Source organism: Coffea arabica, chromosome 11e (genome assembly GCF_036785885.1).
Source record: "Coffea arabica cultivar ET-39 chromosome 11e, Coffea Arabica ET-39 HiFi, whole genome shotgun sequence".
Taxonomy (NCBI): Eukaryota; Viridiplantae; Streptophyta; class Magnoliopsida; order Gentianales; family Rubiaceae; genus Coffea; species Coffea arabica.
In genome coordinates this window covers 13,234,361-13,259,246 of record NC_092331.1, presented here as the reverse complement: position 1 = coordinate 13,259,246, position 24,886 = coordinate 13,234,361, and the positions used below count along the sequence as shown (strand labels likewise).

The window sequence follows — 24,886 nt, the reverse complement described above, 5'->3', positions numbered from 1 at the left end:
ACGAAGAAAGAAGAAAAAGAAGCACGCTACGGCAAAACAAGGCAGATGGTCAGGGAAACTTGTAATTGTGGAAGACAAACACTACTGATGACATCATGGACAGACACAAACCCAGGAAGACGATTTGTGCGATGTCCTCAGTATAAGGTAATGAACAAGATGTTTTTGTAATTTAGCTTATTGTTGGAATTTAGGTGATTTTGTGAGTTGTTTGATGATATTGTGGTATGAAAATAGGAATCGGGAGGCTGTAAATATTGGGACTGGGTTGATCCTGAGATGTGTCAAAGGTCTAAAGAAATAATACCTGGACTGTTACGGTCCAAGAACAAGATTGCAGCCGAGGTCGAGTCGTGGAAAGAGATGGCCAAGGTACAGCAAGGAAATGCGAGGAGGTTGAAGATGTACCTGATGCTTCATTGGGGTGTCATTCTCCTGTGGCTCTTTTTCTTCAAATCTGGGGCAAAAGGTGAAAATGAAGTTGGAGAAGAAGCTGCCCTATGATGTGGGAAATTATTATTTTTGCCTAATGCTGGGATCAAAGGTCATTAAGGGGTAGGTTATCCAAGTTTCGTAGTTGTAGGTATTCGGAATAGGTTGGTGTAGTGAACTATGTACATAAGTTGGTTCTGGTGTTGATACTGCAATACTGCAATGGATGAGTGTTTTTGCTGGTTATGTAAATTGCAGTATCAGCTTTTACTTTCGGATGTAATGCATTATTAGTGGAGCCTAAGTGTACCCTTGTACCAACCTGGGATTTAAGTGTCCCTAACAAGTAAAATTGATGTATTTCAATGATCTTTTTAGAAGTCTATTTATAACTGAAGTATGTCTCAGCATTTATATACAATAGTTCCTGTAAATTGTCCCCTATTGTCCCTTGTTATCAAGTTCATTATAACATGGTACCAACCAGGGCATTTCATAGACAAAAAGGCAAGCTTAGCCATACACGAATAAAAAAGAGTAAGCTGTTACTACTAAAAATAGTCACCATTTACAAATATAGAGCAGGTTGTTGTTAGTACTATAAAAAACTGCTCATCGTTAAGCACCAGTAGCAAATTCCAAAAGTAATTCCCTAACACCAAAAGCAATCTGTTAATTCCCTAACGCCAAAAGCAACCCTATTTGTTCTTGGCATTTAAATTCCCTAAACTAGCATATTGGTTCCCATCTCCATGGAGCTGCACATTGTCAATGCCAGTTGAATGCTTGTGGTGGCCTGCAACCCTCTGTAACATAGATAAGTTAATGCACATATTACCCCTCCAAGTAAATGGTGCTGGAGGCAGTCCTTGTGCAAGGTGAAAATTTGCAGATAAGTCCTCTGTGTATCTCTCATCTAGGTATGATTCTGGAGCTTTCATTGTTACTCCGGGACTGTGGGAATAAACTATACCTGCAGCATTGGAGTTCAACTGCATTCATTAAACAATAACAAATGAATAAGAAAGTGATTGGTCAAAGTAGCAGTAAATTTAAGATTGTATTCGGCCACTTGACTTACATGTGTACTACCAGTAGCCTCCTTCGCAGTCACACCAATATTGGCACCTTCTGTATATGGGTTAGAGGGCTCAGCACCTGTGTGAGTAGCCCCTTTCAAGCCAAGTTCTCCTGTCATATCAAGCGAGTTTCTAAATGTCCATTGTCGATATTTGCAATTGTTTTTACTGTGGCCATATTTACGACAAAATGAGCATTTTCTGGCTTTTTTGATAGGTGGTTGTCCTTCAGCACCAGTTGGTTGATTGGATGGCTCATCTTGGGGCATACTTGATATGCTCTCCTGGGTATTCAGTATACCCACATCAGCAGTTAACCCACTCTTAGATGGCTGTTGAGCAGTTGAATTGTTGTTAGAAGGGAAGCCAGATTGGAGTTTATCTCCTGCAGCACTATGTGCCATACTAGGCATCCCATCTTGTGTAGTAACAGGTTGCTGGGCAGCACCTGTTTCATTGGCAGATTTCTTATTAGTTGGGCAGCTTTTCTTATTGTGGCCATACTTCTTGCACAAACTGCAGCTCATCTTAGTGCCAACCTTGCTTACTTTGTGAGGTTTATTTGGATTGACACATGATTTAGAAGTTCCTGCCTCTTCACCTGGACCCTTTTTTCTCATTTTCTTGGGTCTACCAAGTGATCTTCCAAAGTTTGGAGGCTTCATTGGTTGTAAATTAATGTGCTCCCACAAATTTGGGCCATTGATAGGATTTAGTACGGGATCATAACTTGCCACATAAGTAGTCTTCAAATATGTGTGAGATACATGTTGCTCAGGTTGCTCATGCCTTCTATTAATGCATGCAACAACATGACCACAAGGAATTCCTCTCAGTTGCCACTTGCGACAGCTACAAGTTTTGCCAGCCATATCAACAACAAATTGCTCACCAAAGGGACAAGATACTTGGTACCTGTTTGTCCCCGCATAAGAGGCAATACACATGCATTGATCCTTTTTTGCTTTCTCAAGTATCTCAAAAATTCTCGGACAAAGGAGACCTACAGCAGCAAAATATATTTTGTTAATTTCAATTGTAGTTATAAATAAGGGCAGCTAACAATCATTGCATTAACACATCAACAAAGATGACAACAAGGTACTTAACCTTCATGTTTAGCCATTGCCTCCCTATTTATCTCCATTCTCCTCAATAAATACAGGTAAATGGTCTGCAACATGCCTATTATGGGCAGTGATCTAGCTTTTAATAGCACAGCATTGAAGGACTCACACATGTTGTTAACCAGAATGTCACAGTCCAAACCAACCCTAAAATGAGATCTTGACCATGTTTTAGGGTCTTTGTCAGCCAGCCATTGATGTGCAAGTTCAGATTGTTGCCTAAGCAACTCTATTTCACGTTCGAACTGGTTCACATATGATGCCCTTGCACATCTCCACAACCTATCTTTTAGTGCCAAGCCCCTATGACTGAGTTTGAAGTTGGAGTACAAATGTTGAGCACAACACCTATGTTCAGCCTCCGGGAGTTTGTCTCTAACTGCTTGGACCAATCCCTATACCAATCCAAGTCAAAAGCAGATAGTTAGTTACAATATGACAACAAGGTTTAATAGCTAATTAGTAAGTCTAGGATGCTAATTTCAGTTTTCATTTACCTTTTGTTTATCAGTCATTATGCACCAATTCTTTGAATTTGAAATTCTCAAGTCCTGGACAAGTAATCCCAAAAACCAACTCCAGTTATCATAATTTTCCACTCCTACCACTGCTATTGCCAAAGGATACATTTTATTATTCGCATCCATGCCGACGGCTGTCAAAAGCTGTCCACCGTAAGGGCCCTTTAAGAAGCACCCATCCATTCCAATCCAACATCTACATCCTGCTAAATATCCCCGTTTCAATGGCTCTAGACACATATACAACCTCTTGAATCTAGAAATTCCTTCATCATAAACCTCAGACTATACAAAGACAGTAGACCCTGGATTTGCTCTTCTCAATTCTCCACAGAAGTCTTCTAACAATTCATACTGTTTCTCATGGGACCCTTCAATTGCAGCTCTAACTTTTCGAAGTGTCCTGTATCCTTGTTTTAAGGAAAATTCTATGTTGAGCTCTTCAGTCACTTTGGTAAGTAGCTCATGTACATTCATTGAAGGTGTCTTTCTCACCTCATCTAGAAACAATTTACTGGCTAGTCTTGAGGTCATATTCTTGTTATGGAATACTCTACCACAACTATGTTCATCACTCAGTGTTTTAATTTGAAAAGTGCTCTCACCTTGCATTTTTGAGCCAAAAATCTCCCACCCACAGCCTCTACATTTCACTCGCACCCTGTTTGTGTCATTCTTGGTGAAGTAAACATCCCTCCCATCCATAATAGCTTGTATTCTAACTGCCAATCTGAAGATAACCACTAATGTGAACTGTTGGCCAACAGTAAATTTAGCACTTTTCATATCAGTTTTGTCATTGAAAACTGGAAACTTAGGCCTCTTATTTCTATGGAGCCTAGATTCTTCATCTGAGTCACTTTCACTCTTCAACTCTGCAGAAGCATCTGATTCATATTCTGATTGCATGCCATCAATATTTATCCCATCAGCATCCTCACAACCATTGTCTTCGACTGCCTTTTCTTTTTTTTTCTGCCTACTTTCTTCCTTGTTTTCACATTTGGGTTAGAAGGCTCGGCTTCGTTTTCTGTGGGGTTATAGCCGAATTGTTGCCCAACATTTATGCATTCATCCATGATATCAGCTTCGTCTGTTGCCATTTCATAGTCTGAGTCCTCTAGTTTTTCTTTAGTAGGCATGTTTTCACCTTCACCATTATTATTTTCCATTGCCTCCTTGGGTTGATCATCACCTGGGTTGTCATTTTTGCTTCCTCTAGCAGGTTGCACTTCACTATCTTTGCAACTGTTATTTCCCTTCTCAGCATTCACATCAACTTTATTGATGTCATGTTTCTCCACTGGTTCCCCTTCCACTTCATTACTATTGTCAACTCTCGACTCTCCAAAGGCAGCTTTTTCTTTCTTTGTTATTTCATCTTTTGCTACTTCATCATCAGGTCCCCAATCTTCTAATATCATAATGTCACTATTGCCCTCATGTGTGGTTTCATCTTCCCTATGTTGATTTGACTTAGCTTCATTGTATGCCTGCTGGGTATGAGGCATCTGTTTCATTGCTCCAGGTACAACCCTTAGATACACCTCTGCGACTCTATTATTTGGTAATGTATTCACCATTACCTCGCAATCTCTATCACATAAGCAATAAAACAGCCCTGTGTCCAATGGCATCCCTGCTACTCTACAGTGCCATAAAAAACCTGAGTCTTTTGGGTATCCAAGTTTCCACCCACATTTATCCAACATTACCAGGGACCAGTCGTCTGGGTTGTAGCCGTCTATATAATCCACCTGCCCTCCTAAGTATTGTATATTGGGAGGATCTGTGAATTCACCTTGATGGTGTATTTCCAAAGTGAATGGTTGACCGAAATTTGCTCCATTACCACCATCTATTATTAAAAGCAAGAATTTTTTAATCAGAAAAATTAATTTAAAAATACTCCAATTGTACGATCAGTACCCTAATGTCTTCAATGGAGGAGCATTAGGATTCCAACGAATGAGCATTGGGGTTCCAACATCACAAATTTCTAGATCATTTTTTAAATAAAAAATTTTCAAGTAAGTACATTACATATTTAAATATTTTCACAAACCCTAAGTTTTCACTAATCCCTAACTTCATCAGTCTATTTATCATTTTTCTATCTCAATACAAATCCCGACCCATCAACATATTGCAATTGCAAACCACCTAATAATATTAAATTGAAATTTAGAAGGTTCTTACCAGTTTCCATCTTCACATTCCCCTTTTTTGCCTTCACTGCAGATGCCTTTCGATGCCCTGTCTTCCTTCCCATATCACCAGCCATGAATCCCAATCAATGCTAGATTTTTGTTTTTTGTTTTTGCTTTTCCTATTCCTATCCTTCCCGTTCTGTTCGTCCCCTTTCAGACGGATGTAGCAAAGCAAATGGTTTCTTCATTCAATCTACTAGTATTTACAGGTGAATTTACCTTCATGTCCTTATCTTTTTCAGTCACTTGTCTCGGTTAACAGAGCGTGTTTGCACGCTCTAGGAAAACTGACGACACCTCAGATTCTGTCAAAATATTTCCTTAAGTGAGACGGTATTTTTTGTTTAGGGACTTAAGTGTCCCATTTTGAAGTTTAGGGAGTTAAGTGGGATTCAGGGAATAGTTTGAGGGGTCCAAGTGGAATTAACCCTTTATTTAAACTAGATCTTACGTTTCCCCAACACAAAATCAATTATGGTGGTTGTCACTAGTTGTCAACTAAACGAACAATTATGAATTCAATTTAATTAACATGACAGTAGGCTATTAGATTAAATTAAATATCCGGCCGTTGATACTCAATTAATAAAATAACCATGAACAATTAATTCAGGAAACGCATGAATAGTAACAAATTGGAAGAAATAGTGAAAGTTCGATTAGATCTCACAGATGTTATGGACCGCGCCTTCGCGTTAACCCTTGGGTAGAGGAGAAAACTAGCCGCTCCTCATCATATCAATCTCGCGTGATTTAATTGAAATCATTCAATTAATTGCCAAAGAATTGGGAAAAGTGAAATAACGAGGATACGAACGAAAGGTCTTGCTTCCTTCTTGTTTCGAGTTCTTACAGGAGAAAAGTAAAGGGAAAGTCTCACGAAAGTTGTCAGAAGCCAAAACTGAGAAAGAAATCGTCTACAGGGAAGAAAACGAAAACTAAAACTACTAAGCCCACGTGATTCTGGCTTTTCCTCTATTCGCCACCGAAAAGAAAGAAAACGTCTGCCAGAACAAAGCAAAAGCTAATCTATATCTCTCATGTGAATCTGGCTTTCTCCTTTTATATCTTCCAAGTAGCGCCGCCAGCAGAAGGAAAAACGTCAGGGCACAAGCCTTTCTTTAGGAGTTTTAATCCCTTGCACCCCCGCAGTCCACGTGAACCTGACTTCCTAATTGCCCTCCTGCTGCTACCAATCCCGCGGGTCCGGCTTTTAGGTGTATCTCCTCAGTTCCTAGCGTGGACACACCATGAAATAAAGAGTCTTCTGGAAATTTGTCTCGCGAGAGCACTTTTTACACCAACCACCTACACTTTGCACAAATACCAAATATAAACAAAATCTCAACACTTAGCATCGTAAGTAACCAAAATTAAGACAAAATAACAGCGCAAAAGGTGCCTAATAGTTGCTCTATCATTCCACATCATCAATATTCTTTCCCCCATCCTTGGAACCATCCTTTCTACTTGCAGCATCATCAGCAGCAACAAATGCCTAGGGAGAATTCCCAATTGCTACAACTAAATAATGCTACTACTGGTGTTGGTATTAACAACAATCCCCATCCATCTAATCCTCATCATCTAAGCAACAACTATGCCTACGACAATGTAATGAAGGGGAACCCTTGTTCTGGCCCGTTCATTTATCTCAGATCCGTTGCGGCTGCAAGGGCACTCCAAGTTAATTTGGGAATTGGAACGGTGCAACTGGTACAAAAAGGAGGAGGCAGCGTTGGGCTGAACCCGGAGAAGGTGATGGTAGAGAAGAATGGGGAGGCGGAGGAGCCAATGGTGTTTGAGTTGGTGCCACTGGTCCAAGGAAAGGCCGCAGCAAAGCGGCTAAGGCTGTTTGGAGTTAACATGGATTGCCCCATCTTGGAGTCATTGTCGGAAGATTAGGAGGATGATAATTGTGACATACTTGCATTACCTTCCACAACAATCGATCATCCTACAATGCCATCACAATTTCCCCATTTGTGTTCATCTCTACCTCCACCTCCGCCTTCTTCTTCTTCTTCAACTTGTCCTCTGCAGTTGAGGCCATACAATTATGCCAGCCGTCCACCGCTCCACACAATGCCCTCCAACAATGATAGCGACAGCAAGGGCAAGGCATCTATGTTCTTGGATTTGGATATATACTTAGATGGAATGGCACCGGGGACTCGAAAGTGACTAAATCTTCTAAGCCGGGACATATACAACTTGCGTGAATGCGACTTTGTGTACTATGTTCCTTTCCCTTAGAACAACTTACTATGTTAATCTTTTATATGTCTCTCTTTAGTGCTGTACTTTGGGCGGCATTAGAGAAGCAGTGAAACACTAAAATGTAGAACCATGTTACAGCGCTAAAAGTACGTGGAAAAGCTCTGGTTCTATTAGCTTTGCCTGGTAAAATCCCAGTGACAAATGCAAACAACTTACTATACTATAGTAGAAGAGGAAAGTATGCAACTCATGGCAAGTGGCTGACTTTTTACAGAAACCTTGGTCTGGTTTCTCTTTAGTACTCTTCTCTCTCAATTTTCAGAGATTTTTGTATTTAATCATCTAAAGTCTTTATTATAATCTCTATAATTAGACAGTTGGACCTATCATTCCAATCATACCCTTTGCCCGTCATGCGAAATATATAAAATGTGGCAGCGCTGCCCAATAAGTCCTACATTGAACCCGATAAAATTGTTTGAGAACTAAATTGGTGAAAAAAAACCGTAAATGACGAAATTAATTTAAGTGAAAAAGTTTAGGGATTAAATTGGCGATTTTCATAATTAGTCCAATATCTAAATAATATATGGAGATGTTCATACTAACAGCATAAGAACACCTATAATAGGCATTTAATCCTTCATTTTTATAGGTATTACAAACTTGAACCGAATTCGTCTTCCTTTCTGCTTGTTTACTTCTCTACTCTTTGTTTTAAACAATTTTCTTGACTCTATTACAACCCAACCAAATTGTCTGAATCATACTTCAAGTCCATCGGAGACAATAATATACCATCTGAGTGTGGAAATTCGACAATGGATTATACACCACTTTGTCTTGCAAGATTAACCAACAACTTTCTAACCATATAAAATCTTGTGCATAATAGGAAATAACTTCTAATTCTAAACTAAATAGAATATTTTTTGGCTACTATTTCAAGTAACTAAAACCAATTAGGAAACTAGTTACTTCCACACAAAACAAGAATTATACCTAAAAGAAATTAAGCCAATTTCCTAACAAATCTCCATCTTGGCGAAAATTTCTTTTAACAACTATTTGCCTTCAACTATCAAATAATATGGTACCGAACTACACACCCGAATCAATACAATCCTGACACCAAATTGATTCAATTGGCAAACAAACATGTGTAGTTGCGCCGAGTCTAACCTCCTATTGACTTGCGAGAAGGTGCATCAATTCACCATCTCCCTTTGCAGGATTTCTTCTTACCACCACTTACAACACGGGATCCCCTTCTATGAGCTCTAACCATAACCATTGAGGTAACCAAATGGTAAAATCACCATACTTCTTTCCATCCCCAGGACTGTCATGTCATGTGTGGTTTCCAAGATTTCACCTAAAATGAAACACTCGTAACTGTCAGAGTCTTCTGGCGCATGAAAATTAGATCTTTTTGTTTCTTTGGGACACGTGCCACACCACCTAAAAAACATAACCAAGATCTAAAAGTCATCGGGATGAAGTATCAACCATTGGAGGTGTGAGAAAATCTCCACCGATTCACGTCTAAAATCAACATTGTACTCCACCTTTTCTTTGACCTTTGAATCACCAGTCTAGATTCACCGTCAAGCATCTCTACACATTTCGACTTCCCATCCTTCACCATCAATATTTTTTGCCAAGCCATTGAAACAAGGATATCACTCATTAAATTGTTCAATTAGTAACAGCTACCAATCCACTTGATCTCAATAGTTAACTAGGATCCAACCACGAACTTTGCTCTATTGCCCAGTCTCGTAACCTGAAACTCTGATACCATTTGTTAGGATCCAAGCACGGAATATAAAACTATTGAGATATCAAGTACACAAGAATTTAATGGTAAACAAAATACAAGTATGAAAGATAGATGACACACAATATTTAACGTGGTTCGACTCCACCATTGAGTCTACATCCATGGAGAGAAACTCATTCTTTATTATGAGAGGAAAACCCTATACAAGAATACAACTTGAACCCAAGTCCAACCCTTGTATACTATCTCTCATCTCCTAAGAACCCTCTCTTACATCCCGTGTATAAGGCTACATGATGCCCTTCTGTCTCCTTGTGTATCTCTTGTGTAGTATGCCAACTCATCTATTTATAAAGAACATTATTTGGCCAAAACCCAAATAACAACAGGAAACCAATTCTAATTCCTAGACTTGTACAGAATAGGAAATAACTTCTAATTCTAAACTAAATAGAATATTTTTTTGCTACTACTTCAAGTAACTAAAACCAATTAGGAAACTAGTTACTTCCACACAAAATAAGAATTCTATCTAAAAGAAATTAAGCCAATTTCCTAACATAAAATAGGTTGTTTTTTCGTAAAATAAATTCAATTATAAATAATCAAGTTAAAGAATACAGTTATCCGGAACCAACAAAAAAAATCAAATATAAAGCAAATAACTAAGAAATTTTACGTAGCATAGAAAGAAGTGATTGATTTATTCTGTCATGAACCTAAGTTTAAGTGCTGCTATGATAAAGCAATTAAACTTTTAACATCGTATGATTGTATTCCCGTAAAAAGAATCAAACATTGAGTTTTCAATCATCAAATAGATAACACTTTATTTTCCAAGCAAGTTCGACTTACCAATCTTTTATTAATCACAAAAAACCGACCAAACTTTTATTGTATTCATGTCGGTTGACGCATTAGTAGAAGAGTCCCAAGTCAGTTTTGGTTTCGGAATCTTTTGTATTAGTCAACTTGAAGGTCTATATATATGTACTAGTGCTAGTGCGGTTTTTCTTTAAAGAGGGAGCTTGAGAGAATAATTGAGAAATTCTTCAAAGACCTACAGTCTTCGAGTGTTTTGAGAGATATTTGACGGTATATACATACACATATATATATATATATGTACTAGTGTTAGTGCAGTGTTTCTTTGAAGTGGAAGGTTAAGAGAATACTTGAGAAATTCCAGTCTTTGAGTGTTTTGAGAGATATTGTGGCGTGAATTAGTAAGCGAAAGATATGATTTAGTATTGTTATTGTTGTGTATTTTTGGTTTATAAATTTTTTTGTGTTAAAATAACTTCTGCTGTTTCTCTTTCAATCCCCAATCTCGGTCCTCCCAAAACCCTAGAAGAACCTTAGGACCATAGAAGAACCCGAGAAGAAGATAAACAACTCTAAAGTCTGATCGCCAATCAATGAGACAATGGAGCCTGCAGTAAGTTTTTCTATCCTGTTCTTTTACCGTCATCATATTTATTTATTAATTTGGTTTATTTGTACTTAATATGTTGACTTCCTGTTCATTCAATCGCATAGTATTCGTTATTATTTGCCTCCTTTTGGGTTGCTTTGTTCGTCATTTTGATTTGTTATTTCTGATTGATTGCCTATTCATTGTTATTTTCTGATCTTGTTCAGTATTCTATTTTTATCTTTCAACTTTTCACATTTTAATCTTGAATCTTCAGGTCGCAAAGAGATTGGAGAAGTTTAAAACCACAGTCTTCACACAAATGAGCATGTTGCAGTTAAGCATGGAGCTATTAAACTAGGGCAAGGCTTTCCCAATTTTAACGGACCCGAATTTGTTAAAGAAGCAGCTATCCAAGCTATTAAAGACGGGTGAAATCAATATGCTCGTGGATATGATGTGCCAGACCCTCAACTCAGCTGTAAGCAATTGCTGCAACCATTTCAGGCTTAATAGATCCAGATGATGAAGTGATCCTTTTTGTGACTCGTATGAAGCCACATTGTCCATGGCTGGTGCTAAAATAAAGAGTGTAACTCTACGGCCTCCAGATTTTTCAGTACCCCTTGATGAGCTCAGGTCTATCATCTCCAAGAATACTCAAGCAATCCTAATCAATAGTCCCCATAATCCCACGGGGAAGATGTTCACTCGAGAAGAACTTAGGGCGATAGTATCTTTGTGCATCCAGAATGACGTTCTAGTTTTTACTGTAGGAAATAGTTAGTGATGAATTCCATATTGAAAGTGTGTGAAGAATAGAAGAGATTTATAATCAAGTCCACACCTATTTAAATAAATTTGGATGGTGGGAAATTTTGGAGGGAAAGTTCAAAATTGCACATACATTTATCCTGTTGACTATTGAATTAGAATATAAATTTAATGGTTAAAAATTTGGCACTTGAGTCTTAAGAACCGAAATTAATTTTAATTAATTTTGTTTTAAAATTTCTTCTTAACTAAACGATTTTCTTTTAGGGGCTGCGTCTAATGATATAACTCTTAAATGTCCGTTTAGTGTCCATTCATTTTAAAAGGTGCCTATTCATAAAAAAATATGTTTTCAAAAGACATGACATTTCTTTTGGAGTATTTGAACGTTGTAAATAAGGACGTTCAGATGTTAAGAAGCCTCACTTTTACTTCTAGTTTTACTATTCTTCTATTTCTTTCAAAACAATATTCTTTGAACCATTTTTGGGAGAATTTCTTCATACTACTATGTGAAAATTTTGGTTGGCTATGTTATTCCTAGAGGGAATTGCCGCAAATCTGATAGTAGAATAGTGGAGACAAATTTTCTTAAGAAAAATGAATCTTCACGTCAAAGCCATTTTCTGTGGTTGTAGTTATTACTATTTCCTAACATTTACAAATAAAGTTTATGACAAGCTGGCTTTCGAAATGGATCACATTTCTATGGCTTCCCTTCCTGGGATGTATGGGAGAACCGTCACTCCGAATTCGTTAGGAAAGACATTTTCCTTAACCGGTTGGAAGACTGGGTGGGCAAATAGCTCCTCCACATTTGACATGGGGAGTGAGACAAGCCCATTCTTTTCTCACATTTGCAACATCAACTCCAATGCAGTATGCTGCTGCAACAGCTCTCAGAGCCCCAGATTCCTACTATCAGGAGCTAAAGACTAGTTACATGGCGAAGAAAGCGATCCTTGTTGATGGATTGAAGGCTGCAGGTTTCATAGTTTATCCTTCCAGTGGAACTTATTTTGTAATGGTGGATCACACTCCTTTTGGGCTGGAAAACGATGTTGCCTTCTGTGAGTATCTGATCAAGGAAGTTGGCGTTGTGGCAAAATTCCAACTAGTGTCTTTTACTTGAATCCAGAAGAGGGAAAGAATCTTGTAAGGGTTTACCTTTTGCAACGATGAAGAAACTCTTAAGAGTGCAGTTCAGAAAATGAAAGAGAAGCTGTCTAAAAAGTTCTAACCCACAAGGCATGGGGTTTTTAGACCTTATTTATATGGTGCTATTATTGGTAGCTAGTAATATCTCATGTGTTTTGGGAGTGTATATATTTTCCAAACTACAACATTTCTAAGATATTGAATTTCTAATGTGTAATTTCCTTTTTATGGTTTCTAAGTATTATATCCACGGCTTCGTGTATTCCCTTTGGGTGATGTAAATGTTCTCCTTGATGTCATTTCAGCAAAATTTTTCATTTTTTTTTTGTTCATGTTCTCCTTCATCACATCTTCTGATTTTATCTTCCATTTTAATGAATTTTTTCAGTTTTTTTTTGTGTTAATGATAAGTGTAAAAGATTGATAGTGCTATTTCAGTTAGGTGTTAATGATTGGTAGCGCTATTTTAGTTAAAATACAAATTTTTAATTTGGGTATTAAGTTTTTTTCTTTTTTATTTTAATTCATATAATTGCTATTCATTTAAAATGATCGGACAACATGAAGTACTATAAAATTAGAGGTGGAGATCATTTTATGGGTGAAGACTTGTACCCTAATCCTCAAATATTTATCCCCCTAATTTTTTTTTGGTGTCACTTAACCCCTTATAGAACAAAACTATCACTCTATTATGTTGATATTTTCTTGTTATTTTTTTCAAATTAGTTTTCTTTTTTCAAATTCTTAGTTCTAAGCAAATAGAAATATCATTTATTTATTATTTTCCTTTTCTAAAATTTGTACTAGTCAAATAATAGAAATTTAATTGAATTTATGCTCTACTTTTTCTTTTTCTTTTTCTTTTTTTTACATATGGCAATTTGTTTCTCTTTTGTTTGTTATAATCCATCCTTTCAAAAATGTTAAGATGTCCTTTCTCTAATTTACAAATATAGAGAAACTATATATATAATAAAAAATATTATATATATAAATGATTATTATAAAAGAACTTTTTGTGAAAATATGATTATTGCACAACACACACCAATGCACACACACACATACAGATATACAGATATATATATATATATAGGGCAAAAAACTTGGGCGGCCATTAAACTTTTTCCAGGATCATGTTTTGGCCATCGAACTATTTTTTGTTAATAATTGACCACTAAACAATTTAATCAGTCCACCCGTGCCCATTTAGTCGATAATAGCTCTTAATTTTTGAAATTATCATTACACGTGGCAAACCACAGGGGCCATTTTGTCCGTCAATCCACTAACCGTTCACTTACATTAATACATCAACTGAAAAGAAAAAAAGAGCGGTAGAAACAAGCCAATTAAACAAACTGAAGTGTCTAGTCTTGTGGAGGAAAAAATAGGGACTCAATTTCTAGCCCTAAATTCTGTGTCAGAAATCGAAGAAGCCAAAGAATGTCGAGATGCTCTCCTAAACCCATACCTAGATGCTCCTGCGGATTAACAGCAATGGTGAAGACCTCATGGACAAATTGGAACCCAGCAAGAAGATTTGTGGTCTGCCTTTAGGAGAGGTAAGATCTTAGAGAGGTAAGATGTTAGATTTGTAATGGAAATGTTATAACAAGAGGATTTAGTCTTGGAAAATGTAAATTGCAGGATAAGGGATGTGGTTTTTGGGAATGGTATGATCCAACAATGTGCAAAGGATCAACTCAAGTCATTCCTGGTTCGCTGCGAAGAATGAATAGAATGGAAAGTAATATGGAGGAATTAGAAACTTCAGCAAGAAGATGGGAAAATAAAGCTCAAAAATTGGAACTTAAAGTTGCAAAATTGGAGGGTGAAGTGAAAAAGCACAAGACCAGAGAGCACTATCTCAAAAGAGCTCTTCTTGGTACATGGGCTTTTATATTGCTGTATTGTTTTTGCTGCTATTTGAAGACTGTTATTAAGAGTGACCATATGTTGGCCATCAAGGGATAGTTAATGGTGTTGGGTGATTGTGAAGAAATGGGAGTAGTAAGGTTGAGTGGATACAGCTTTTGGTGGTAGTGTCCGTAGCAATAGCAGACCAAAGATTCCCATGTTGTATTTTATAGTGAATTTTTCATTGGTTTGTTTTCTTATGTAATGGAATCCCTGCTGTAATTGTGTTACTTTTTACTGAATGAATGGATGCAAGTTTTTTGTAGTTTCTTATGAATGCGGCATTATAACACAGTAAATTAAGACAAAAGGAGTATTTCCATTGGATAAAACTAACTACAAAAGTTTCCAATTTGCAGAAGTACACAGCTTTCTGTTGAATATGCAAAAAGATAGTGGATGAAAAACAAAAGGCATCCACCATAACAAAACAAAAGCCATCCACTATCAACATGAAGTGGATCCTACAGTTAAACTTTAATGCATCTATTTTAACAGTCCACTGAACTTAAATAAACTATTATCAGTCAAAAGACTTATGTACATATCAGTCACCATCATCAACATCTCGGATCACATCTAAAACTATATCCAATTCCATCTAACTTGCATTTGCACCTCTGCCTCTTGTAGATCTAGATCTAGATCTACCAGCATTTGCACCTCTTCTACCCCTCTACCTACCAACCTTGAAGGGTGGTTCCTTTCCCAAGTAGGCATAGTTAGCATTAATCATCCCTTTGTCAGCATCAGTCAAGGGCCGTTTACCATTTCTGTTGAATTTCATGCCAGATCTAGAACTTGTAGCTGCTGGATCTGGTTGCTGAACTACTAGTATTGGTTGTTGAAGTGGTGGAGTTGGGTGTTGAGACATTAGATCTGATTGCTGAGTTGCAGATGCGATTGGTTGGCTTGGTTGGCTAGCTGATGGAGTTTCCTGTTGTTGTTGCCCTTGGGTCTCTATACCTTGTGACTGGATTACTTTTGCTTGCTGTTTTCTTCTTGAAACCTTGTACAAATGGAAGTTGATTAGAGACTATATGTATGTATACTATATGACATTTGAAATACATTGAACTGTATGTATACTCACATGTTTTTTCTTCTTTGGCTGGCCAGATTGTTGGTGCTCAGTCACCTCTTTGCATGTTGCAGCATTGTGCCCTGTTTTACCACATTTTCTGCAATGCATAGTGACATTTTTTCTAAGTTTTCTTCCATGATTCTTCCCTTCTGTCTCATCTCTTCTCCTTGCCTTTTTTGGCCTCCCAGGCTGGACAGTGGGAATTGGAGGATCAAGTTGAAGCATGCTGGACTCAGGCCACAGTACTTGGCTGCTGATGGGTTGTAAGACGTTATTATAAATCTGTAAAAATAAGCTCTTGTAGTAACATTCCACAATCATTTCATGTGGATCATCCTCAGCTTGCTTAATTGCTGCAATGGCATGGATACAAGGTAAACCAGATAATTCCCAGATTCGACAAGTGCAACTCTTCTTTCTCAAATTCACAGCAAACTGGGAATTCCTTGGGCCCTTTACCTGATAACCATCAATCCCATTGAACTGTGGGAACCACTGGAAAGACTCTCCAATTCTGTCCTCAATAATTTTTCTAATCAAAGGACCAGTTGAGTGTGGATATCTAGTCATGGCAGCCTTTCTTTTTTGAATTCTTTCCATCATCAATTCTCTAATATTCTCCAAGCAAGATATAATTGGTTTATCCCTGGCCTCTAGTATATGTGAATTGAAAGATTCGCACAGATTATTGACAATCATGTCACATTTAGTGTGAGGAGAAAAGTAAGCCTTACACTAATGCATCGGATGAGGAGCCTTCTCCACCCACTTGTATGCTTCATTGTCATACTCTTTCAAGTCCTTAGCAGCTTTCTTGTACATCTCAATTGTGCTGCTCCTAGCTATCGCCCACAGCATCCCTTTAAGTGCCTTTCCAGGATGTTTCTTCTTGAAATTTTGATACATGTGCTGCACACAGTATCTATGCTCAGAGTTGGGTAGCACCTCGGATAATACTCTGTCCAATCCCTGCACAAAAAATAAATGAATTATTGGTTCAAGCAGCCACAAGTCTCACATCAAATGTTGGATAATAAGATCCATACCTTTTGTTGATCAGAGATGAAAGTGTAGTGACACTGATTATCTATTTCCAGATCCGCTATGAGAAGTTGTAAGAACCATTTCCACTGTATTGTAGCTTCCTTCTCCACTATGGCCCAAGCAATAGGCCACCAACCATTGTTGGGATCAACTGCCACTGCTGATAACAGTTGACCAGGGTAAGGCCCTTTTATATGGCAGCCATCAAGTCCAATCACATGTCTACACATTTTGAATCCTTCTTTTAGTGCACCTAAACAACAGTACAGTCTCATGAACCTAGGATTCGAACTTGGATCTCTAAATGGAGTGAACTCGACTACCATGGTAGAATTAGTATGAGTCTTCTTAATCTCCTCACAATATTCCCATATATGCTTATACTGGTCGACTGCACAACCTTTGATTCTGTCAACAGCTATACCTCTAGCATTTCTGGCTATTGTTTTTGATATTTGTATCTTGTACTCCTCATGCATTGTCTGCCTTAAAGAATGGACTGGAATGTTCATATTGGCCCTAATTCTGTCCTCATATCTCTTAGCAACCCATTTAGCAGTCATCATTTTATTTTTCCAGGCATGACTGCAGTTTTCATGTACATCATAAAGGGTCTTAATCACCAAATCATTCGGCCCAAGTGCTTTCTCTTGAGAAGCATAACACTCCCAGTTACATGGATCCTTGTACCTTACCCTTACTCTCAGTTCCTCATTAGTGTAATACCAAACAGGTCTACCATTAGCAATAGAATAATTCTGCATTGCAGCCTTAAACTCAGCTGATGATGCAAATCACATCCCAACCTGGAAATGTGGATTTCTCATGTTCTTTTCAGCATTGAAGTCAACATATTTGATTCCCTTCTGCACTTCATCATCTTCATCAGAAGAAGCATCAATGCTATGCAGGTCATCCTCCATCATGTTGTTATGCAACATATCTACATCATCAGCTTCTTCCATTTCCTCAGCAGCTTCCTGTGATGATGTGTTATGGTCAGCCTGTGCTGATGATGTCTTCTCCCTTCTTGCTGACCACTTTCTTTTTTCTCTTGTTATTTTTCTAGGATACTTTTTCTTTGCTCTCTTGCTGCCACCAAATGATCCATCAGTTGTCTGTGATTGTTTTTCAGCTTGGGCATCATGTTGACCATTTCCATGTGTACCACTTTCCAAGCCATTTACATCTTGGTTCTCATAGAGTATAGATTCAGTAGTTCTCCTCATAACAGGAGGGGGAATTTCAATTGTGGGAGTTGGTTTCTCACTCCCAAGCATTTGATCATCTTTGTAAAACTCTTCGTCATCAGTGAAATGCTCCCCTTCTGAGCTGCTGTCATCTTTATCATCTTTTTCACCTGCCCTTGCATTCACATCAGTTTTATCTCCTTGACTCCTACTCTTTACACCAGTCCCACTAGCTTCTCCCTCAATGACAACACTTACTCTTATGCCTTCACCTCTACTTGTACCTCCCATTGCTGGTCCAGGGGCAGTCATATTTGTACTAACAAATGAGTTACCAAAAAGATTTTTTCTAACCACCAATTGTTTATCAAGTTCTACAACTCCACTGCCATGTTCATCTACAACTACACTACCATGTTCATCAATTTCTTCAATTACAACCCCTGTTTTTTTCTTACTACCTAACAGCGGGGAATGTGACTGGATGTCAAGAATTTCATGTAAAGGCCTATGGTCATAGTAAACATCTATCAGTTTGTGCTCGTACGCCCATTTGCACAATGCCACTATATCTGCATCTCCTTGTAACTCTCTTAATCCCTTATTCAAATCACTCCCAGGTTCTAAGTAATAATAAAGCATTGTACCATTATGTCCTAATTTCTCAACCATGTCATTTATCTCATGGACAGACATTCTCTCCGCATCACACGCATCAACATAATCTATTTCACCACCAACGTATGTTTTATACTGACGCCCATTAAATCTACCACCATGAAACATTCTAATACTGAATAGTTCAGAATTAGACACTGCAATGAAATGGGGAAAAAAAAAAGAATCACTTCATTTGAAAAAAAAAGGCTGAAAAAGACACTTGTTTATTTCAAAATTTCCCACTTTTACAACCGGCAGTTGGATGAAAACTCTAACATTTAAACCCCATAATGCTGCTACATATTCACAACCCACAAATAAGCACCTTCGATTTCAGACACAAACTTGAGTAATACACTCGTTACATTTAGTTCAAAGTATAGTTTCAGTTCATTCACGTGATTTTCCCCAAAAAATAACTTACCGTAAATTTCATATGGATCAATGTCGACGTCTCTTCTCCTGATTTTCCATTCCATAGATTCACCACGATTTTCCCTTCTCTTCGATCTTCAAAACCCTTCTCTTCGATCTTCCTACAACGATTTTGAGAACTTCAGTTTGTTTAATTGGCTTGTTTCTACCGCTCTTTTTTTCTTTTCAGTTGATGTATTAATGTAAGTGAACGGTTAGTGGATTGACGGACAAAATTGCCCGTGGTTTGCCACGTGTAATGCTAATTTCAGAAATTAAGAGCCATTACCGACGAAATGGCACGGGTGGACTGATTAAGTTGTTTAGTGGTCAATCATTAACAAAAAATAGTTTAATGGCCAAAACATAATCCTGGGCAAAGTTTAATGGCCACTCATGTTTTTTGCCCATATATATATGTATATGCATGCATGCATTGTATGTATATATTTCTTGTAATTAGTCAATTAACAGTAAATTACATTCTAATTAATTTCATCCATTTTTCAATCCAAGAAATTAAAGGAAAAAAGTTTTATATTATATTCTTATAATTAGACAATTTGAAATAAATTGCATACTTTTCACAATCACTTTCACGTGCAATTATTTGGAAATCTTTTCATTGTTTTCCTCTAATGGATTTTTGCTTATTAGATTCTTCTGAAAGTTGAACCACGGATTCACGTTAATTGACAAATAAAAAAAATTAGCATAATAAAAAAAAAACCGGATAGCTTTGTCTCTTAGGAGTTAAATGACACAAAATAAAAATATTATGGGGTAACGTGAGAACAAAAGTATACCTTGGGAAATCAACTGTAATTAACCCAAAATAATAATTCGGAAAATTCAATTTAGTAACAAAAACTAAGGATGGCAATGGGAGCCGGTGCCCGCGGGGATAAAAAACGGGACGGGGCAGGGGCGGGGACGGGGGCAAAATATTTCCCCCTGCCTTAAAACGGGGCGAGAGGGGGTGGGGAAACATATACCCGCCCCATCTCCCGCCCCGTCCCCCGCATACAATAATATATATATATATAATATAATCCTAAATTCTTCAAAGTTGCACGTTTACGTACAAGTACAACGCTAGTCAGTGTCAACGGCCGCCACAACAATTGAAGAAATTTCTTGGACTATTGTTGATTTGTTTGTAACGCCCCCCCCCAAAAGACTAAGCGATCTAATTCCAACCTGTTTTGCTCTTAACCTATTTTATTTCGATCGGTTCTCATCCTCCGCACTAAATGTAACTTGACTTGTTATACTTTATTTCCATTTTAACAGTTTTTTAATTTTATTTAATATTATTTACAATTATATTATTGTAAATGAACATTTGTGATAAGTTGATTTCTCCTCCTACGGCGGACTGCGGAGGAAACGGGGCGCGGGCGAGGCGGGGAGTGGGGGGCAAGAAACGGGGGACGTGGAAAATTATTTGACAACGGGACGGGAGTGGGGGAAGGATCCCCCGCCCCATTGCCACCCCTAACAAAAACCCATATAGGAAAGGAGTTGAAACTTTGAAAGCGCCCCACTGTCTTGAGCAGGAAAACTAGCCGTTTGCGGGGCCCATTCTCATGCTATTTAAATCACCACTGACAACTAAATTAGGCATTTTTTCTTACTTTCAAGCTTTGAGAGTGTGAGAGAGGAGAATTTGAGGTCGCTAGCAAAAAGGCGAAGAGGAAGAGGAAGAGGAGGAGGAAAAGAAGAAGTGAGGGAGATTTCGGGCGATGTAATCAGATAAGTTTTTCCATCTTCGTTTACTAATTTATTGCTTTTATTCCTCAATTCTTTTGATTTTTCTTTGTTATTCTCTTCCAATTTTGGTTCTCTGTTTCTTGATACGATTCTACTAATTGTTGTTTTTTATTGGTCGATAATCTATACACTGGTTCTTTAGATTATTTGTTGGCTTTGTCGTGTTGCAGCCTAAGTGTTTGAGAAATTTCCTTTGTGAAGGCTTTTGTCTCTATAGTTGCTGATCGATTTATTATTTTTGGTACTTTTTTTGTTTTTCTTTTGTTGGTTAATTTTTGGCTGGTATTGTTCAGTTTCTTATACTTTTGCTATCTGGTTATATGATGATGTGTGTGTTGGGGGGGGGAGAGAAAATTGATTGAATAATTCATAGTTCTATCAGGTTGCATACATTGAAATTGAGTGCTCTCTGCATTTGTTGTTTGTTTAAGAGCACTTTCTTAAGCTGTTTTTACTGAATATAAGTTCAATAGTGGCACACTTAAAGAACATAGTTGAAATTCTATTGAGGTTGTCAAGGTTTAGGTCATTCGTAATCATGTCAGATACCTATTCATGTAATTCTTAATTTTGGACCTTCTAGAGAAGATTTCTGGTCCAACTTCCTAGGTTGAACCTGTCAGCTTTCATTTGCTTCACTCTTGCTTTTCTCTTTTTTGGTTTCTAATGTTTGTTAGAGCTAGTGAGAGTTTTAAGGAACGTGAAGGTTGAATAGATCTTTCTTAAACATGTATGTTTTGAATCTATGTAGGAAACTAAGTGCTTGTATATGCTTATAACTTTTCTAGACTTCTTTTGTAGTTATCTAAGTGCGAGAATGATTTTCAGAGTCTCAGAGAGAGATGAGTAGAGAGGGGAGAATATACATTTCAGAGATATTCTTATCCTTGTATATTTTTATGGAATGTCCAAAAATGAAGTGCTCGGATATGCTTTCTTGTATATAGCAGTCTTAGCAAGTAGACTTTTTTTGAGGCAAATAATAAGTAGACTTAATATGGCTGCAACTGTAGGCTCTCAATGAATTAGTGAGCTATAATAATGAATAACTTGTCCTGTAAGGTAGGTTTGGGCATGAGAAACTGGTATCATCTTTTTAGATAGTCAAAGCTTGGATGGATCCTCAGGTTATTGAAACATGACATTTAGGACGATTTTATTTAAATCTCTGGAAATAAGATATCATGCCCTCTATTGGATTCTAAAATAAAGATAATCCATACTTGGGAGTTGCCGGCCCGAGATGTGGTTGAACTTTATTTTGGTTGCATAGATGGACAGCCGTATATTGACATAGACAATTTTGAGTCAAAGAGGTATACAGATTTGGTACTTAAAAGATGGAAATTGACTTTCTTAAGTGATTATGGTATATTTTAGTATTTCTGGGATTTGGCTCACTGTTACAAGGGTTGGCATGTGAAAAACGTACTATATGAAGATTGATTTGATTTCATAATGTAGTTATAGAATAGAGATGTTGAGATCTTTGGTAGATTTGTTTTGGGATGGACAACATTACCTGGTAAGAATTCATTATACATAAAAGTGTTTGGGGAAGTAACTGAAATCTATACTAGGACCTTGTTTTGAAGTACTTTAGTGAGCTGTCGGACCTAGAAAGTGTCTTCGAGGTTATCAACTTAAGGGGAATTAGAGAATCTCTCAAGAACATAGTTGAAAATATTTCAAAGTTTATTGTGGTTGATTAATTAATTGTGATGTTAAGGACCTATTTGTAATTTTTGTGTCTTAAGGGGGATCTCTGTTTTAACCTAATGGGTCAGACCTGGCAGGTTTTGGTTGCTTCTATCCTGTTTGTTTTTTCCAGACTCCTGTCGGTAAATATTTGCTAGGGGAGAGAGAGAGAGAGAAGATAGCTTAAGCTGACTGGAGTGATGGAAAGTGAGGATACTAGAATTTGGGAGAATTTAAAGGTGTACAATTTTTGTTTTTGAACCTACAGACTATCTAGAGAATAAATAGTATATTTGAGCTGTGATGACTTCTTGATATCTTTTGATGTTTGATTTTGATCACTTGGGCAGTACGCACCATGCTCATAAGAAGATAAATAGTATATATGGAGCTGCTAAACGTTTGCTTGACACAAAATACACACCCAAGCGGATTTCATTTCAGAGATCTTTCTTATCTGTTCATCCTGGAATGTTGTAACTTAAACGTGATTTTTCCCTTGTTAGTAACACGTTCAGTCTTCTAAATATATTATTTCTATATATTTCTAGGTCTCTGTCTACTAGTGTCTTTATTATCTTATTTTTATTTTTTGTTGATTCTAATAGATTTTCTATTATCTGAGAATTATTTTCTTTATGTTTTTCTAAAGATTCTCCTAAAGATATTACTAGATCAATAAGGTTATTATAATTTTTATCTTCTTTGCTGTGTAAAATATGTTTGTAGGTGTTTTGAAAATAACAAATATGCTTATGATTATCTAAAGTTATTATGTTTCTAGATCTATTTTTAATTTCTAAATCTAAATATTCTAATTTTTTATTTATTATTAAATACGTTTTTGGATCAGGCTTACCAAGAAGGCAAGCTCTGATACCAACTTTTTTATTACGAAGTTATAAGGTGCGGACTTTTGATACGTGGAGCAGAGGAGAGAATGTGTAGTGAAGAGGTGCTTATTTCTCTCAATCTTGCCTAGTCCGATATACCACAGATCTTGTTACAGGAGATCTTTTTACTATTGTATTTTTCTCGATCTTCTAATTTTTGTCTTTCTATTGATTTTAATTCAGAGTATCTATGCCAAAGTAAATCTACTTTTGCTTGTCTTAAATTTTTAAGAAATGACGCGGGATGGTGGTGTGCTACTTTAGATAACCTGAAAGCTTCTATTTGTATATGTGCTAAACACTGGTCTGTTGTTTCTAATTCCTCCAAAATGTTTTCAAAATAATAATATGTACATGGTTGTCTGAGGGTTTCTAATGCTAGTCTGTATGCGTTTTCTGGAGTGGATGTAAATTGAAAAGGCGGTTCAAAATTCATATAGGAATTAAAATATCAAAATAACTGAATTTTGGAAATGATGACTACTAGATACTTTAAGAAAGATGACTGAGATTTTACCTTCCTTGCTTTAAATCCAAATTTCCCTTCCGATGCTATGAAAATAGGAATCTTGGGATTAGAAGTTTTGCCTCACCGGATCTTCCCCTGACGCCTGCTTTTCAACTGAAAGGCTTTAATGGGTACTACACCGTCTTTTGGTCTTTTAAGAATCTAAAACCAAGGTATCTTTTTCAGAGTTTCCGGCAATTTGGATTTAATCTAGGGTTGGTTGCTTAAATCTCTACTTTCCTATTTCTCTTTCGTCTTATGCTAGCAATATGAGAGAGCTAAAGACTGTTAAGGCTGCTAAAGATCGTATGAAGAAGTTTGGAGTTTTATTTTGGATGCTTTAATTTACAGGATGAAGGTGCATCGTTCCCAACATTGGTTTGGGACGTATGCTTTTATAGACTTCTTGTGTAAACTGTGCGGACTTAAAAATTTTTTACTCAAAATCCGTGGATATGACATGTTAACTTTACGGACTTAAGACCTACTGAAATCCGTAACAATCAAATCAATATGGCCAAACTATACACTGTGGCCGACAACTAATAAAAACTTTATCAACTTTATGACCGATCTATGCATAGATTCTAAAAACATTAAATCAATATGGCCCAACTATACAATGTGACCGACAACTAATAAAAGCTTTATTAACTTTATGACCGATCTATACAATATAGCTTTAGACAAGATGGCCGAAAAATTATCCTTCCATCATATTTTCGATGTTGCTCATTTCTTCTGGTTCCATTGTTTCCCAATAATGATCATCATCATATTCTTCATCTGCTTCGATATCCAAATGCTTTGCTCCTGTGTTCATATAATATCTTTCCAAATATTTTTCAAAGACTTCTGGATAATTGGTACTTATAGTGAAATCTTTTTCTAACTTAAACCTGTATGGGACATATATCTTTTGTATCTTATTTTCATATACTAATCTAATTCCATTTTCCCATTGATCTATGAAATGTCTGT

At 37.0% G+C, this 24,886-nt stretch overlaps 1 pseudogene; it reads left to right on the top strand.

The window, feature by feature from the left end:
• The first annotated feature begins 5,989 nt into the window (after positions 1-5,989).
• LOC113718107 (uncharacterized) lies at positions 5,990-23,041 on the top strand (annotated as a pseudogene).
• Positions 23,042-24,886: the final 1,845 nt, after the last annotated feature.